The following is a 15,827-nucleotide window of genomic DNA, read 5'->3' on the forward strand; positions in this document are numbered from 1 at the left end:
TTATATGTTGTTACTAGAAAACCAAACCAGACTTGCTGTATGATTATAATATGTTAAGAACACACAAACCAGAGAATAAACATTTTGTTCAAAAAATAAAAACAAATAAATAAATAATTCAAAACGACATTTTGCAAGGATGCTAATAGCTAAACACACGGCTTGGGAATGAACCTCTAATGAATGCCATTTCCAAAAACCCTATAGGGGTAAACAGACGAATACATGAGTAATTTGATGGTCTTGAGCAGAGATGAGTAAAAACATGAGTCAGGTGTTGTCCATAGCACCACTAAAAACTGTTCTGTACTCCATTTCTTCCCCCATGGCATTCCATTGTGCTTCACATGGATAGTCTAGGTAAACATCCTGCAGACATTAACTTCTTCACACCCACTACTTAAACTCCAGTTTAAGGTTGCTCTGGCCCTCCAGACCTTTTTCTTTCAATTGTCAACAGAAAGGTAAAGGTGAGAGTGTGAGTCCCATAGCTTAGAATATTTTTGTCTGGTTGGTCTGGATACATGTAGTGGACAGATGTAGCTGCCAAATGCAGTGGGGTGGAGTTACTGTAGTGTTTACTGGCTACCCAAATAGCGCTAGTGTTAAATTGCTAGTGTGGCTAAAAAGCTAATATAGTCCAGAAATAGTAGGCCTGCTGCTCACTACCAAACTACCAGCATCATAATTTAACTTTAGTCAAACAACATCTCAATAGAAAAAACCTAGAAATATATATATTTTTAAAAAGTCTAGATTCCCTTTTGCAGGCTCATGTTGCTTTACAAAAAATTAGACTAGACAGGTAACCAGTTATGTATAATTCCCTGGGCATTTCTCAAAAATGCCAGGTTTTGTGCACTTGAGGCTGGGGGGAAAGCTAAGGTGTGGCCAATGGCGGCAATAGTGACCAAAAAGCAAAATACAATCACCATACAGGTTATCCTGCACACTCGGGGTTAAGCACAAACTACTTTTAAAAATCAACTTTTTTAAAAGAACACTGCAGATGCTGTTAACACACTGACAAATTTTAATAATCTGACAAGTTGTGATTAATGACTGACTCAGTGACTCATCATGAAAGTTTGGCATACAGTAATTTGCTGAAAAAAACATTAATGGCACATACATTTCTGTGCCACTCAATTACAAGCTATCAGTCTGCTCCACTCCAATATAAAGTGCCGGGTCCAGCCACTGCCCTCAGAGTCTGTTCATGTAGAGGTACATGTTAGAAGGAAATAAAATGTTCTCATTGTAGTTTGTGCCAAAATGCCAACTCAACTCTAAGACTCGTGTTTTGCAGCTTCACACTGCCAGGATGCTGAGTTGGATTATTCCAATTCCTGGTTGTGGTTGAGCTACATAACCCAAAGGAAAAGGCTGTAAAAACGACATGAATCAATCATGTCCTCAGTACAAAAAGAAAAAGAAATCTCCAGTGATTAAGTTTCTTTGTAAAGGTGCATATGAGGTTCAGCACATAAATTCTACCCCCCTTGGAAGTGTCCATAAAGAAAAGAAAAAGACTATAAACAAGTCGCTCTTTCTCTCTCTCAAACTCTCGCACACACTGAAACATAAATGAAAGACATACATAGCAGATTCATGCAAAGGTTATGAGATTTTAATGTGGAGGGCTGAACTGCTTTTTAACTTAGTTTCCAGTACATGCTTGTTGCAATAACTTGCCCAGTTGGATTTAAACTGGCAACATTTCACAGTCCACAGTACAGCTGGTCAAGAAATTTGACGGTTATTTGCTACATTAGAGGGAAGCCAGTGCCTGGTGAGTATCCTACTTCATGTATGTCCAATGACAAGGACAGTGAATGCCAACTTGCACTTTTACTGCATTTAACTTGCTCTAAAGCTTGTAAAGATGCTATAAACTGTAGATGCCATGTTTGACAGAAAAATTCTCAGTAAGTTGTCAGAGTCCCTCAGTCAGTCTACTTAATAGAACCTGGTGCCTTGTGCCTTTTATCCACAAGATTATGTCTTTTTCTGCTGAAGTACAACTGATTTACGATGAGGGCAACGTGCAGTACGCTGTGTGTAAATTACTCCACAGATAACTACATAGAGTCTCCTTAGATCAGTGGGGCCTCGTCACACAGGGAGCATGGGATAGATTGCTTAAGAGGCCAAAGATCAGTGAATGAGTTGAACAGGAAATACCCAATATGGTGAACATCATTATCCTACTCCGGTCTATTATAAAAGTGTTTGTCATTGTGCATGACACTCTTAAGTGTAGTATTTCTGTTTATTTAGAAGAAAACTCCTCCCATCGTTCATATCAACTTCTCAAAAGTTGACCACTGCTATGGTAGAGAAGGCAACACACATAAATATGATTTGAAAAGAAAACTGAAAGATATTTCTGGTCTTCCTAAATCTGTTTGCAGTCGAGTTTTCAGGACATCTTCTGTTTTAAAATGAGGAGCCAGGAAACACTCAACACAATTCGATAATCACCCCGGCTGTTTAACTCAAACCTGGGAGGCCCTTCCCTGTTTATTTTTCTTGTATCGTGTTGCATTTCTTTTTAATTTCATGGCCAAGTGGACCTCCCTGTTATTGTGCCCCACACCCCACTATCCCCAAGTCCACTCTCATCTCCCTTTAACCCAACTCCTTTTTATACTCCCACAAGGCTCTGGACCTCTTCATCACCCCAGTGGAAAACACTCCAGATCCCCTAAAGGTCACTCTGCTCTCAGACATAGATTTGGCCAATGAGACAGAACCGTCGTTCATGAAAAACACACACACACACACACACACACACCATACTATCCATTGTCCATATAGCTTCAAGCAGATACACAACTTTAATGAGTTCTGTTTTTTAAGAAACCAGCTTTTTAGGTTTGTCTTGGTTGGGCATGCTGGCTAAATACTATAACACTACAACCTGTAAGGTGCTCAATTATCATAAAAACTGCCACTTCAGGTGGTAAAGGTGAGATTATTAGCATTATTTTGTTAACAATGCCTCAAATGGCACGTGTTGGTTATTGGTGTTATGCTGCAAAACTGTGATGCAGCTCTGGATTTCCCTTTAGCCCCTCAGTGTCCTCACTGTTTACAGTTTCATTAAAACCACCTTGATAATCGCCTTATTCAGGATTTCTTCATATAACACAGGATGTGAAGTGGCCAGAACTTGGACAGAAATAATATACATTGTAAATGTCACTTAATTTCTTCTCAGCACACAAATTGTGTGAAATGTTAACAAAAAACTGAACATGCCTGATGGAATGAATGCTGAAAGCAGCACAATTATTGACACGTAGCTGAACTTTTTGTATTTAAATTAGTTTGTATGTTATATTCATGTACGTCATAGTATGTCAAATTAGGCTAAAAAAACAAGAGATGAATGACTGAAACACACGCGCGGCTTTCAGCAGCACTCTTAAATCACTGTATGTAAAGTGCATCCATTATTGTGTCTGTGTTTTGATTCTGACATCTCCACACAGAAGGTGAATGATTATCTGCACCACAAAGATGTCATCAAACAGTCGAAGTAAATCATTCTGGTAAAGTCATTTCATTCAAGTCATTAATGAGGCCAGTTTAGCTATCACGTGACAGAAGTAGTATATTTTAATCAGTCAATTTAGACTCCATCTCATGTAGAAATTTGACTACTGCTGCTTGTAGTTCAAAAGATTACTCAGATTGGGGTGAGACTACTAAATTATTTTAGTAATGTGCCTCTAAATGTGGCTTTTAGAGGTTAAATTGTTTAATCTGGCTAAGACTAGCAAAGCCTCAAATAATGCCGCAGTAAACCTTGCATATTAAGTTTCAGTCAGTAAAAAAAAATAAAAGCATGACATTAAAGAAATTTGAGCATTTTGAGTGTCAGCTTGCACTGTGACAGCTATCAATCACTCATCCACGTCTCCTCTGCAGGGTGCAGCCCACAGCAACCCAGCAGTGGATGTTTATAGAAATCACAAACACATTCAGTTTCTATAACAGGTGAATTAGTCGCTGTCAGGTTAGAAGAGCTGCCAAGCCACAGAGGGCGACTAAAGCTGCCACATTGGACCTCTTTTGTGCACTGCACAGTGGAGGCAGGAAGTTTTGATTGTACTGCTTTATGCTTAAGACGTCAGCTGATCGAGCCTCAGACATTCAAAGGAGCACTTTTTTTTTCTTCCTACATTTAAATTCTTTTAGTTTAGAGGCTTCAGACATTAAGACTTAGTTTCAAGCACAGTTTTAGCATAGCAGAAGCAGCCACGAATAATCAAGAAAAAAAATTCACTATTAAACATGCATTTAGGTCATAGATTGCTGATGACTATCTACTCATAACTTTTAGATTCCAACACAAAAACAGTACTTAGAATTAGCTGTACGGGAAAAAAAAACATCAGGTGAAAAGGAAAGAGTTGAGTGCGGAGAGAAAAACTGTGGGTAGGCACAATGGTTAGGGTTTTACAAGAAGACTTAGATATCATCTGCTTTTCCCAGCCAGTATATTAACCTCAAACATAGTCTTCTGTTCTGCATTGGTTACTTTATTACTACTGTTCTAAGAGGTAGTTCAGAGCTACTGTTTTTTGAGTGAAATGCTCAAATATTCGGTGAGTAGATGCTGCAAAAGTACACCAACTTCAGAGTTCAGCTTCATTAACCCCATTCTTGAATGACATGTACATTTGGTGTCTGATAGCGACAGAATACTTTAGTCATATTCCTCAACTTCCAATCCAAAATCCAAAGTGTAAAAGATGGTGAGTCATTTATTCCTGCTTCAAATAACATACAAAATATCTCTAGTTTCTTTCTAATCTTGTTTGCCCTTCATTTGCCTTCTCCCTGGGTGTCCACAGAGTTTGTTGGTTGACTGGTCTGGAAAAGGTCAGTTCTGTTGAAATAGAGCAGCGTTCCAAGCCAACAAAAGCACAGCCATTTTCCTCCAAGACCCTCCTTAGCAAATTGGTCCTCAGCAGAAGGCAGTTATGCTTTGGCTAAATGCTGCCCTCCTGCTAGCATGCTTAGCTGTAGTGTGTGAAGCCAAGAGAAACTGTCGCTATTTAGGTCTAAGGGTGGTGTGGAAAAAGACATATGTGAACTTGAAATAGGTTGATTTCCTGTGCAAACACACAATCCATTATTTGGGTTTCAAGCTGTAAGATTGCCAGACTGTGTGCTGGTCCAATAGAAAACAGAACAGCTATGTGGAGCACAGATGGCACAGCATATGGGGGAGTTTAAGAATTAAATGACTCAAAAAATGATTTCATTTGTCTAAACCCTATTACAAAAAAGAAAAACAAAAAAAGGAATTCACATATGAAATGTTTATGACATCTGTGCGACTAATTTTGATAGCAAATGTTTTAATTGTGCAGTTTTTAAACGCAGCACATCTTGTGAAAAAAAAAGGCGAGGGGGAAATCAAAATTTAAGACACAGTAGTTTTCAAACTGTATCAAACAGTTGGGTTTGTTGCTCAAAATCTAGAGATGAAAGCCCCGTTAAGCCTCTGCTCTACGCAAAGCATTTAGGTGAGAACATCAAGAACTTACAACATTTGAATGGTGAAAATCTCCATTACAAATTATACAGTGGAAAAAAAAAGTTTTTAAAAAGGTCAAGCTAACATACAGTGCTCTGCAAAAGTGTCGAGCCAACCCTGAGTCATTGTTTGTTTGGTTGGTTGGTTGTTAAACCACTTAACACTCACCTATGAATCATTCAAGCATATAAAAGGCACATAACTCAAGGCATGAACCAGTGTTACTAACTTAGCAAAGAACCTATTTTTAAAATGTAGAATCAAGGAGATTCAAAAGAGTTTTTACCTGAAAAGGTGGCGTATCTCAGCAGGGTGTGCAGTATGTAATATATAATATGGCCAATTCTGGCTTGAAACAACATGGTGATGGACAAAGGAAGGATTTCAAATGCAAAATCAAAGACTTCTCGGTCATTTTGTCATTATTTTATATTTAATATTGTAGACTCTTTTTCTCAGTGGCAGTGGTAATATTGTTGTTATTGTTGTTTTTAAATTAGCAACTGTTAGCTATTAATCCATAATATAAAATGTAAAAGTGTATGTTTCAATCACTCAAAGTCAAAAACCTTATTCAAAGTTGCATCTTCCTTTGAACTCTAGAAGCTGTACTGCGTTGAGCATCAGTAATGTATGTATGAAGTCAAGCCATGTATGTATGTATACAAAGAGTGAGACCACAGAATGAGCAAGTAAATCCCAGAAAACTAGCGTTAAGCTGGTGGTTGAGCAAGGATAGGTGGTTTCTTATCTTGAAGCGTAAAGCTGTTTGATCTTACCTCAAAGTTCCCAAACCACTTCAAGTAAAGACATTTCAGATTACATGAAAGACATTCGACTATGCTCCCATGCTAAAAGGAAATCCCTTTATAAATGTTTCAGTCAGACTCTGATATGTCAACCAAACCAGATGTATAGCTGTGACAGTTGTATTTTTTTTTTTTTTTAATGTATTATTCAGTGAAATCTTTACAATTAATAGCTCTTGAGAATAAAGTCTCAACTGACTTTGTTCAAAGTTGTCTCTGTTGTTACTTGTGCTCATTAAAATTGTATCTCTAACTTGTAAAAGTTAGAGATTTTAATATTTCTAACACAGACTGATCTATGACTGCTCCAGTGTTCATGCAGTATTTTTTTGACAAATGTGACAGCCTAATATCTGTTGAAGCAGAATACATACCACAGGGCTTTATGATATATCAGCACTGTGGCCCCATATTTAACATCTTTGTAGGTAAACAGTTACATGTCTTATAAAACCCAAAATGTAATTAAAGGAATTACATATTTTAACATTTTTACTATACTTATAGGAGTCAGTTAGTTAGTTTACAGTTTTGTATTACAGTGGTGAATGCTACAATAATCCCAGCTTTGTAAAGTTAATTAACAGTGTTTCTAGCTAATTTATAAATTGATAAAAATGTGAGACAAAATCAGGAGCACTTGTACTGCACCAGACAAAGATATTTTCACAACTACATAACTGCATTATTGCATTATCAAATTTGCTAAATATTTTATTGCTTATTATATGACCTGTACTGGAGTAGCTGGAATCTATTTCATAATTTAATTTAACGGGAATAAAACTTTCTTTTTTATGCTTTTTTTCTTATTTTAAATGCTTTTCAGTACATTATTTAAATAATCTTTTATTTAATAGTTCTCCACTGCATCCCAGAAGTATAAAACTAGGACTAGGCTTAGTTCATGTCATGTCATTAGACATGAATTACGACATGTATCCATAAATGTTTTGAAGTGCAAAGCTATGAATGATTTATGTTAAACCTGTGGTTTTAAAAAAATTAAACACTGACAATATTAAACTGTAAAAGCTTAGAAAAACATAAATCTCCACCTGTCTTGCTTACTGTTTTTAGATTTTCTATTACTTTCCATGCTGCCCTACCCCCAGACTGGAGATTTAAAAAAAAGAAAAAAGAAAAAAAGAAAGGCAGATGGCTTCAAACACTAGATTTCCCCCCCATGGGAGCCTCACAAGGAGGTCCAGGACACCCCAGGCCTGTCTGAACTCTATGATAGTCAATTTATCCACACAACCTAACTATATTTATACATTTTCAGGTATAAATATATTTATACATGCCTTAATGCACAGAGTGGCTCAAAGTGAATGTAAAAAAAAATAGAGAGAGAGAATGCTGGGGGAGCAAGGGACAGCGAGTGGGCGAAGGAGAGAAGGGAGAAGGGAGAGGGGCAGATACCAGGAGAGCTGATTTCTCACAGATCTCATTGCATTTGTGTGATAAGAAAGGAAATAACAGCTTCAGATGAGGGAATTTGCAAAGGGACACGTTTCACCTTCCTTTACATTGTGTAAGGCAGATCACAGGAAACACAGAGGAAAAGGAACGAGAGGCATCTCTTGCAAGGATGTGAGCAGACGTCTTGAAATGTACTCAGCATCGCCTGTTTCAGATGTATAAAATCCGACTGAACATTAACACTTTCATACTTGAAGAGAAAAAATTAAAGTTTATACCAACACTTGTTTTAACATTCTGAATTAATTTTATTTACCATTGCAATAACTCTGCAGGAGCGTGCTTTGACGACACTGATGCAGAGACAAACTGACAGGTCGCCGAGTTTGGAAGCATTCTGACATACATGCTACAGAGCAAACACAGCCCGAGGCTGTGGAGGTGTGCAGGAAAACCTCTCTGTGACTGCAAGTTCACTGGCTTGATCCCTGCTATCGTCATGTGTGCTCACCAGGACCATACCAGTGGGTTTACATGTTTTAGCCTGTTGCTTAGCTGCCAGCCCAAGTTTAAGATTTTATCCCATTGAATTTCAGTATTTTGCAAAGGTTTTAGGCATGTTTGATAGTTTGATCTTATCCCAATTTACTTTCTTGGCAGCAATCATCTGGCCTTCCAAGCACCATTTGGAGAACTCCATAATATACACTATTACTTAATCCTAAAAAACCCCACCTCATCCTACATGAAAAGGGTCAAAACAGGATAATCAGATCTAAATAGGGACAAAATAAACACAGAGATGCTTCATATCAGCCCTAAATTCATCCTGTGGTACTCAACAATAACACCAGACAAAGAGCCTGAGCATGCACAGGCAATATCAAACATTACACGGACTTTGGACTAAGGGTTGGCATAGTAAAGACTGGTTAATGCGGTGCTATCAATATTAAAAAGTCACAAAAGTTTAAAAATGGGCAATTAACTGTTCATATAAAGCCACTACCATCATGACTGAGAGCATTCATGGGACCAGAAGGAATGTAACTAATTAGTAAAGTGCATTTACTAGATTGCTTTTCTCAATTACAGGTTTAATGTAATTCTACTTTAAATATTTCTAATTTGTGCTACTTTGTGGTTCTTTTCTACTGTATTTTGCAATTATTTACCTTAAAGAATGACTCACCCCCCATTTTATTTTACAGACATATTACAATGTTCCAATAGTGTATATGAATGTATGTGAATCCTCGCTTAGTTATGGTGCCATGGGTCTAGGCTGCTGCGGGCATCTCATCTTCACTCACTATGTGTTTATACTCTCTCTCACTCTGCATTAAATCATTAGTTATTATTCATCTCTGGCTCTCTTCAGCAGTCAATTTTTTATCCTGTCTCCCTCCCATCACCCCCAACTGGTTGACTGGACCTCCCTCCTCTTACATAGTGCTTTTCTGATCCACCTGAACACTAAATGCACTTTACGCAACATGTATCACTCACCCATTCATACAAACACTTTCGTCCCTCTGCTTAAGGATATTTGGCATGAAGACTGGAACTGCCAGGTTTAGAATCACCAACCTTCCAATGAATATATAATATATTAAACACAATATGGGCTACCCTTACAATATAAAGCACTTTAAAACAACTGCTTGTGATTTGGCACTAATTAAACAGAGCTAAACTGAATTAATAATTAAACTTGTGAGCTACTGTTCAGCTTGGAGCATGTGTTTGGAAAAGAGTTTTCTGGAACATTTATTGGATAAAATTGTATAAAACAGGACATACAGTTTGTTATTTGTGTGACGAAATTGTAATGGTGATAAATTTTATTTTTTGCCTTGCCTTCACTGTTTGAAAAATTGCTCCCTGTGTGAAAAAAAGTTGGGCCAACCAGTTGCCTCAGATTTGTCTCTTCTAGCTCTCTCCTCCACCCCAGTGCCTCTGCACTCGTTTCACAGCCACAGCTGTGCAAAAGCAAATTTATTATCAGCCTCTGTATTTCTGACAGGCTATCCGGCAGACGCTCGGGGTCCTTGAAGTGCAGAAAGGCCTTCCCATCGCTGTGCTCCCCTGCCTCCCAGCAGGTCTGCAAAGTGAATTTACTGCCACTGTCAAAACTTCTGTCAGTTCTCAAAGGGAGAGAGGAGACGGAGACAGAGAGAGAGCGCGAGAGAGCAATATGGGACTTTTTTTTCCCTCCCCTTCCACAGATGCCCGGACATGCAGTCTTCAACCCAGAGGGCCTTTGAAATCATCTCGCTCGTTAATAGTTGTCTCATGGAAGCACGGAGAGAAGGGAAGCTTGACAGAGTTTGAATGGAGACACCAAAGCTCAGTTTTGTCAAGTACTGAAATCCTCATTTTCACCTCACTGTTTCGTAAAAAACTGCTGCAATTCCCTGCCAATGTTTTTCTCTCTTCTTCTTTTTTTCTTTGCACATTCAAGTAAAGTTATGAGTGGGTTGCTGAGCATGACTTCAGTGGCTGATGAGAAATGCAGTCTATTCCACTGGAAATTAAATAATACAAATTTGACTTGTGGTGTGGTGTAAAGAAAGCATAGATTTATTAGGCTTCAGAGGTTATTGTTTACTTTTGTCACGTCTCATGTTTCATTTGGTAATAAAAACTGAATTCCTTGATAATTTTTTCCTCTCCTTTCTTTGTATTTTTTTTTCAGTTTTTCCAATCTCAGTGTGGATAGCGTCCAGCTAAAATTAAAATGTCCTGTAACCGTGTGTAAGGAGTATGTTTAAATGTAACAAGGAAGCAGAGGTAACTGAGCTTTTTTCTAAGGTAGTCCCTTACAAATAAACACCATGTTGTGTTGCTGTCGTATAATAAAGAGGACCATCAGACTTTATCATATAAGATTTATAAAGTAATTGTGTGATAAAATGAACTGTAGCATACAAAATGAAGAGGCTTTAAGATTGAGGGGGGAGCATGCATATAGACCAGTGACTAAAGGCAGACAAAATGTTTTTCTTTTTCTATCAATTTATTGATCTGTGACATCTTCAAATTGTTGCCCAAGTAAAGGTTGTCAGCCACATTTTGATATGGATAAAATAAGTAATAAGCCTAAACTTCAATAATCTGGACGGTTTTTTTTTCACTTTTGCATGAACAATCCAATTAGGCACTTGATTACTGCATGTAGCTTATAATATATAGTTTTCTATATAGTCCCCTGTGTGTCTGTCTTAATTCTATATGCAGGTACCAGCATGACGCCTCGATAATTAACCCACACTGCTACTGCTCTGCTTTGGGGCATCCTGGAGGGGAGGACACTCTGGGGTGAAAACAAACCTGTACTTTAAAAACAAATGAAAATGTGAAGCCATTCATCCCTGAACTTGCCCTCTTCCAGCCGCATACCTTCACGTCCTGTCTCAAAAGGCATTCAAACATAAAGGCGGAGCCAGAAAGACGGAGCACAGCCGACAAAGGCTCCCTCAGCAGCCTCTCCCTTTCACACAGGCTAATATAAAACCACCAGGTTCCCTGTCTGAGAAGCGGAGAAGAAAAGGAAACATCTGCACCTCCTCACCTCCGCCCCCATTTTTGCTCTGGGGCTTTATTTACATGATCATTACAGGGTGACAGCAATATTTTGTTGCGTCTGTGCTCCTCTAGAATTAATGATAAAGTATTTTTACGTGGTATATTTGCCGTTAAATTTTGATATTTGAGAGCTTTAAGGGATTGTCATTGCTGCTTTTCAAAATCTTAAAACCTCCACATTTTTTTCAATAATTCCTAAATTTCTAACTGTTTGGTTGGATGGGTTTGTTCCAGTGCTGTATTTTACTACCTTAAATTGTGGTCACCAGAAGGTGGTACAAACTCTCATTACCATCATTGACTTCCTTGTTGCACCTGCCAGCAAAACACGTCTTTTCCAAATGATTTTCTGACTAAGTGGAACACAGCTGATGAGCTACCATACCTCTATATTGGCGTTTCGAGCTCTTCCTTTCCTGAAAATGACAGTTTATATTTATTTCTTTAATTTTAAAAAGCCTACTGCGTAAACTGGTGCTTCGGTCTGGTTTCACTTGTAATTTGTCGACTCTTCCTCCACCAGCAAAAAAAAGCACTACTCTGAGAAACAGGGATGTGTGCCTGATGAGTCAGGAATTTACTTTTATTCTGCTGCAGAGCACATTATAAACTGGTCTGGTTATGTGTCTTTGAAATGCTGAATGTGAAGGTTGACAAAGAGTGTTCAGGATAGGGGGAGTGAGGCTTGAAGGCATCCATGGGAGCTACCACAAGAAGCGGAGCCCATTCACTGTCAATAACACTCCAGAAACCTCACTCACAATGTCAAGGCTGGTAATAAAAGTCTTGATATTAAAAGCCTGGACAAAGAGTGCTTTACAGGGTTGCAATTTATGCTTGTTTTTAAAGTGCTCTCTCAGACACTGTTGTTTCTAGTAAAGTGTGGAGGCCTTCACTACTTGGAAAAAAACGACACGTATCAAAGTCGCTTCTTATTCAGTTTTGGTAGCCTAGCAGAAAGGATATGGTAAACCATTGATCGATGATCTGTAATTTCTAAATCACTTTCTTAAAAAATTATTTGACAAACTCATGAATGTAAAGTTGTAATTTTGCTGGGGCAGTTACTTAAAACGAGCCAGTGTTCAGTATTAAATAAACTTGCTTCTTTCTTCTATTTAAGATAGAAGTTATATTCATCGACATAGTCATATCCTAAGTAAGCGGTTGCTGGTTAGGAGGCATGAAGGGCTGATGCTTGCAGGTTGGATCATTTCTGGCAGAAATATGAGGTTTGAAGTGTAGCACCGTCTCATTTCAATATGCATTTAATAGCAATTTTTCAATATTTGTCTAGTGTCAACTGACTCGTGTTTGGCTTTGTGTCTCCATTCTAATTCACCCAACAGATGTTAGACTTAAGTTATGTAGGAGGAAATGTGAAAGAAATACTCACAATAATCTGTCATAACTTTGAGAACACTGTAGCCAGGAATGAGGTCCATTGTATTTCATATTCCGTGCCTCCTGCTGTGCTAATGTTTTGTGCATAAATGGGATTCAGCTGTTCAAAAATAAGTGTCTGCAAGATTAGCCTTCTCTTGGCAACTCTTTTGGAGGCCCCAGCATAAGCAAAGGAACTGTCCCTCCAGTATAACTTAATCAGTAAATGGCACCCTGGACTAAAGGTCCCAGATTACAAAAGCATAGCCTGTTGTACAAATCCCAAGAATATCTGGTAAGTTTCAGCTCAAATTACTGCAGAGATTCTTCTTGCTTATGTACCATTGGTTTCATCCATGTTCCAAACAGGCTTTTGTAGTGTAATACTGTCAAATAAAAACAACCATCTGCTGAACACATCTTTCAACAAAAGTTGCCACGGATGACCGCAAAAGACTAAAAAATTTTGGTCATATCGCACAGCCCTAGCCTACTGACACTGATGCTATTGTTTTGGAGATCGAATCCGCTGGGGGTTTTGTTCCTTAGATTCCAGGAGTGCGTAAGTGAGCTTGTGTTCCCTTTTGTAACCAACAGAACATTTTCCGTTCTTTGCTCATGGCTGAAACATTTTCAAGCTAGAGTTGGTGTAAAGTGTGACATAGCTTCACACTGCATCCAAAAAATGAAAGTTGTACGTTGACTCGAGCTGGGGGCATGGCTGAGGGCAGTGTTTCAGACATCTTAACAGCTTGCTTGAAGTAAACATTTTATGAATACAGGCTGAGCTTGTTTTTGTGTTGATTGAATTTATTGATACAGTATTTTTTTATACTGAGAGTTCATTTTCATCAAAAATAGACAGAAATGGCTCTGCACAGTACGGGAAAGTATGCAGTTTCCAGTTTTTTCCTAATTTTGCCAAGGTTTGAAAGTCAGTCAGTAGGATTTGCTTGATTGCTGCTCTTTGGCAACTCTCTTTAAACTGAAATACACACACATTTACACACACACATTTATTTATACACACACACACACATTTTCTGTAACTATCTATAACTATCATATGACTTTGTTTGCAACACTGAGAATGACTCTCAAGCCTTTTAACATCATCATCAAATCTTAATGCAGTTTTTACTAACATGTCACAGTTTAAAATAATAACACCAAACATTTACATTACGCAAAGTGTCACGTCACCAAATTTTCTTTCAGCACTGACACTTGTTTTAAACATTTTGGATAAAAATGTAATATATTAGTACCTAAATATATCTATTAGAGATGTCTGTTAAATCATACGAATACTGCTGTTTCATCTTAAGAAACCCCCTTGCCATTACTTAGTATACGTATCTTGTGTGATCCACGTCTTCTCAGGTCTGTGTTTCTGTGCTTGATTAACATCACCATACTTATTAACTTAGTTTTTACACTTGAAAACAAGTAAAGCAGTGCTCATTTTTCCTTTATCTCAGCAATATCACAAAACTGTACCCAATCTGTCACTTTGTGGCATCAAGAGACTCATTAAACCACTTGTTAATTTCCTGGTTAGATCACCAATTTGTCAAGGCTCTGTGTGCGGGCAGGCAGAGATGAGGATCCAAATGCAGGACTCGGAAAATGGAATGTAACTCAAAAAACCTCAGCTTTATTGCTGGCAGGAAAACAAACATAAAGTGAGGACGGAACACTGAGACCAAGAACACACAGGCATAAACTGATGGTACGACGCAACACTGAGCATGGGAAAACACAGGGCTTATATACACAGGGTAGTAACGGGGAAATCGGCAACAGGAGGGAGACACAGCTGGGAGAGATCAGGGCTAACGAGACAGGGGGAACAAAGCTGCACATACTAACATCAGACAGGAACAAGAACCTTCAAAGTAAAACAGGAAACAAAACACACTTTACTAAGACACAGACTAGACAGAGACAGACTTGACACTGACCAAAGGCTACTAAATGATAATCATAATCACAACAGTATCAGATCATAAATCATAATATAGAAAAACACCAAGATAACTGAAACACCAAGTACCAGAGAAACATAAAGGAAAATCCATGATGCAAAAGTACCAAAACATAATGAACTCAAAATACTGGGTCCAACGGACCCAGAACCGTGACACAATTCACAATTAAAACTTGCATATTTCAGCTGAAGTAACCTTGTTGAAAACTCCAGGAATCTGTTAAACATTGAGCAATATCAACAGACTGGTTAAAGTTTTACACTTATTGAACTTTGGCATCTTGTTAATTAGTTTTAGAATCAGTTTTGAAATTAAAATATAGTAGAGGATTTGTACAGAGGTGTCTGTCAAGCACAGTCTTTCACACACCAGTGCTACACTGCGGAGAAGCTAATCAAGCAGGAAAGCTGAAAACGCCTCTTTAAAGGATCACAGCTCAAAACATGTCCTACTGGACACTTTTGGGATCATTTTCTCTGTGCTTTTAATTACATTATTGCTGTAATAAATGTCATTCATTGTTATCATTGTTATCTGTGGAACAAGCTCCCGGCTTGGATTCAGGAGACAGACACCAGCTCTACTTTTAAGATTAGGCTTAAAACTTCCTCAGTTACACTGCATTACTGCTGGAGGCTTCCTATGATGCACTGAGTTTTCTTCTTCACTCACTATGTGTTTATGCACCTCTCTGCATTTACTCAATAGTTATTAAATGCAGAGATATCATTCTTAATGTCAGACTCTCTTTGACAGCATTTCATGGTCCCGCCACCCCTCCCTGAGCCTGGTTCTGCTAGAGGTTTCTTCCTGTTAAAAGTGAGTTTTTCCTTTCCACTGTCGCCAAAGAACATGCTCATAGGGCTGCATTTGTTTGCACCTCTACATTTTGCTATACTGTTTGTCTTCAAGACAGTTTGAAAAACCTTGAAGGGTGGTTAAAAACTCTTACCTGTGTTCTGTGATTTTCGCAGTATTAATTTTATTATTAATTAAGATCAAAATAAAATATATTTATTGGCCCACTGCATAGTCCGACAGGCTTCTGCTTTGTTATCTATTATTTGAAGTAATTTG

The 15,827-nt window shown here is 38.1% G+C and overlaps 1 long non-coding RNA gene across 3 annotated transcripts in view; it reads left to right on the forward strand.

The window, feature by feature from the left end:
- LOC101486930 (uncharacterized) overlaps positions 1 to 10,431 on the forward strand; it is a 217,470-nt gene extending 207,039 nt beyond the window's left edge. For all 3 annotated transcript variants that reach the window (XR_013094202.1, XR_003025087.2, XR_013094203.1), the window contains one exon: positions 9,815 to 10,431. This is a non-coding gene — a long non-coding RNA (uncharacterized LOC101486930). The remainder of the gene's footprint in view (positions 1 to 9,814) is intronic.
- The last annotated feature ends 5,396 nt before the right edge of the window (positions 10,432 to 15,827 follow it).

This window comes from Maylandia zebra, linkage group LG18, assembly GCF_041146795.1.
Source record: "Maylandia zebra isolate NMK-2024a linkage group LG18, Mzebra_GT3a, whole genome shotgun sequence".
NCBI classification, from domain to species: Eukaryota; Metazoa; Chordata; class Actinopteri; order Cichliformes; family Cichlidae; genus Maylandia; species Maylandia zebra.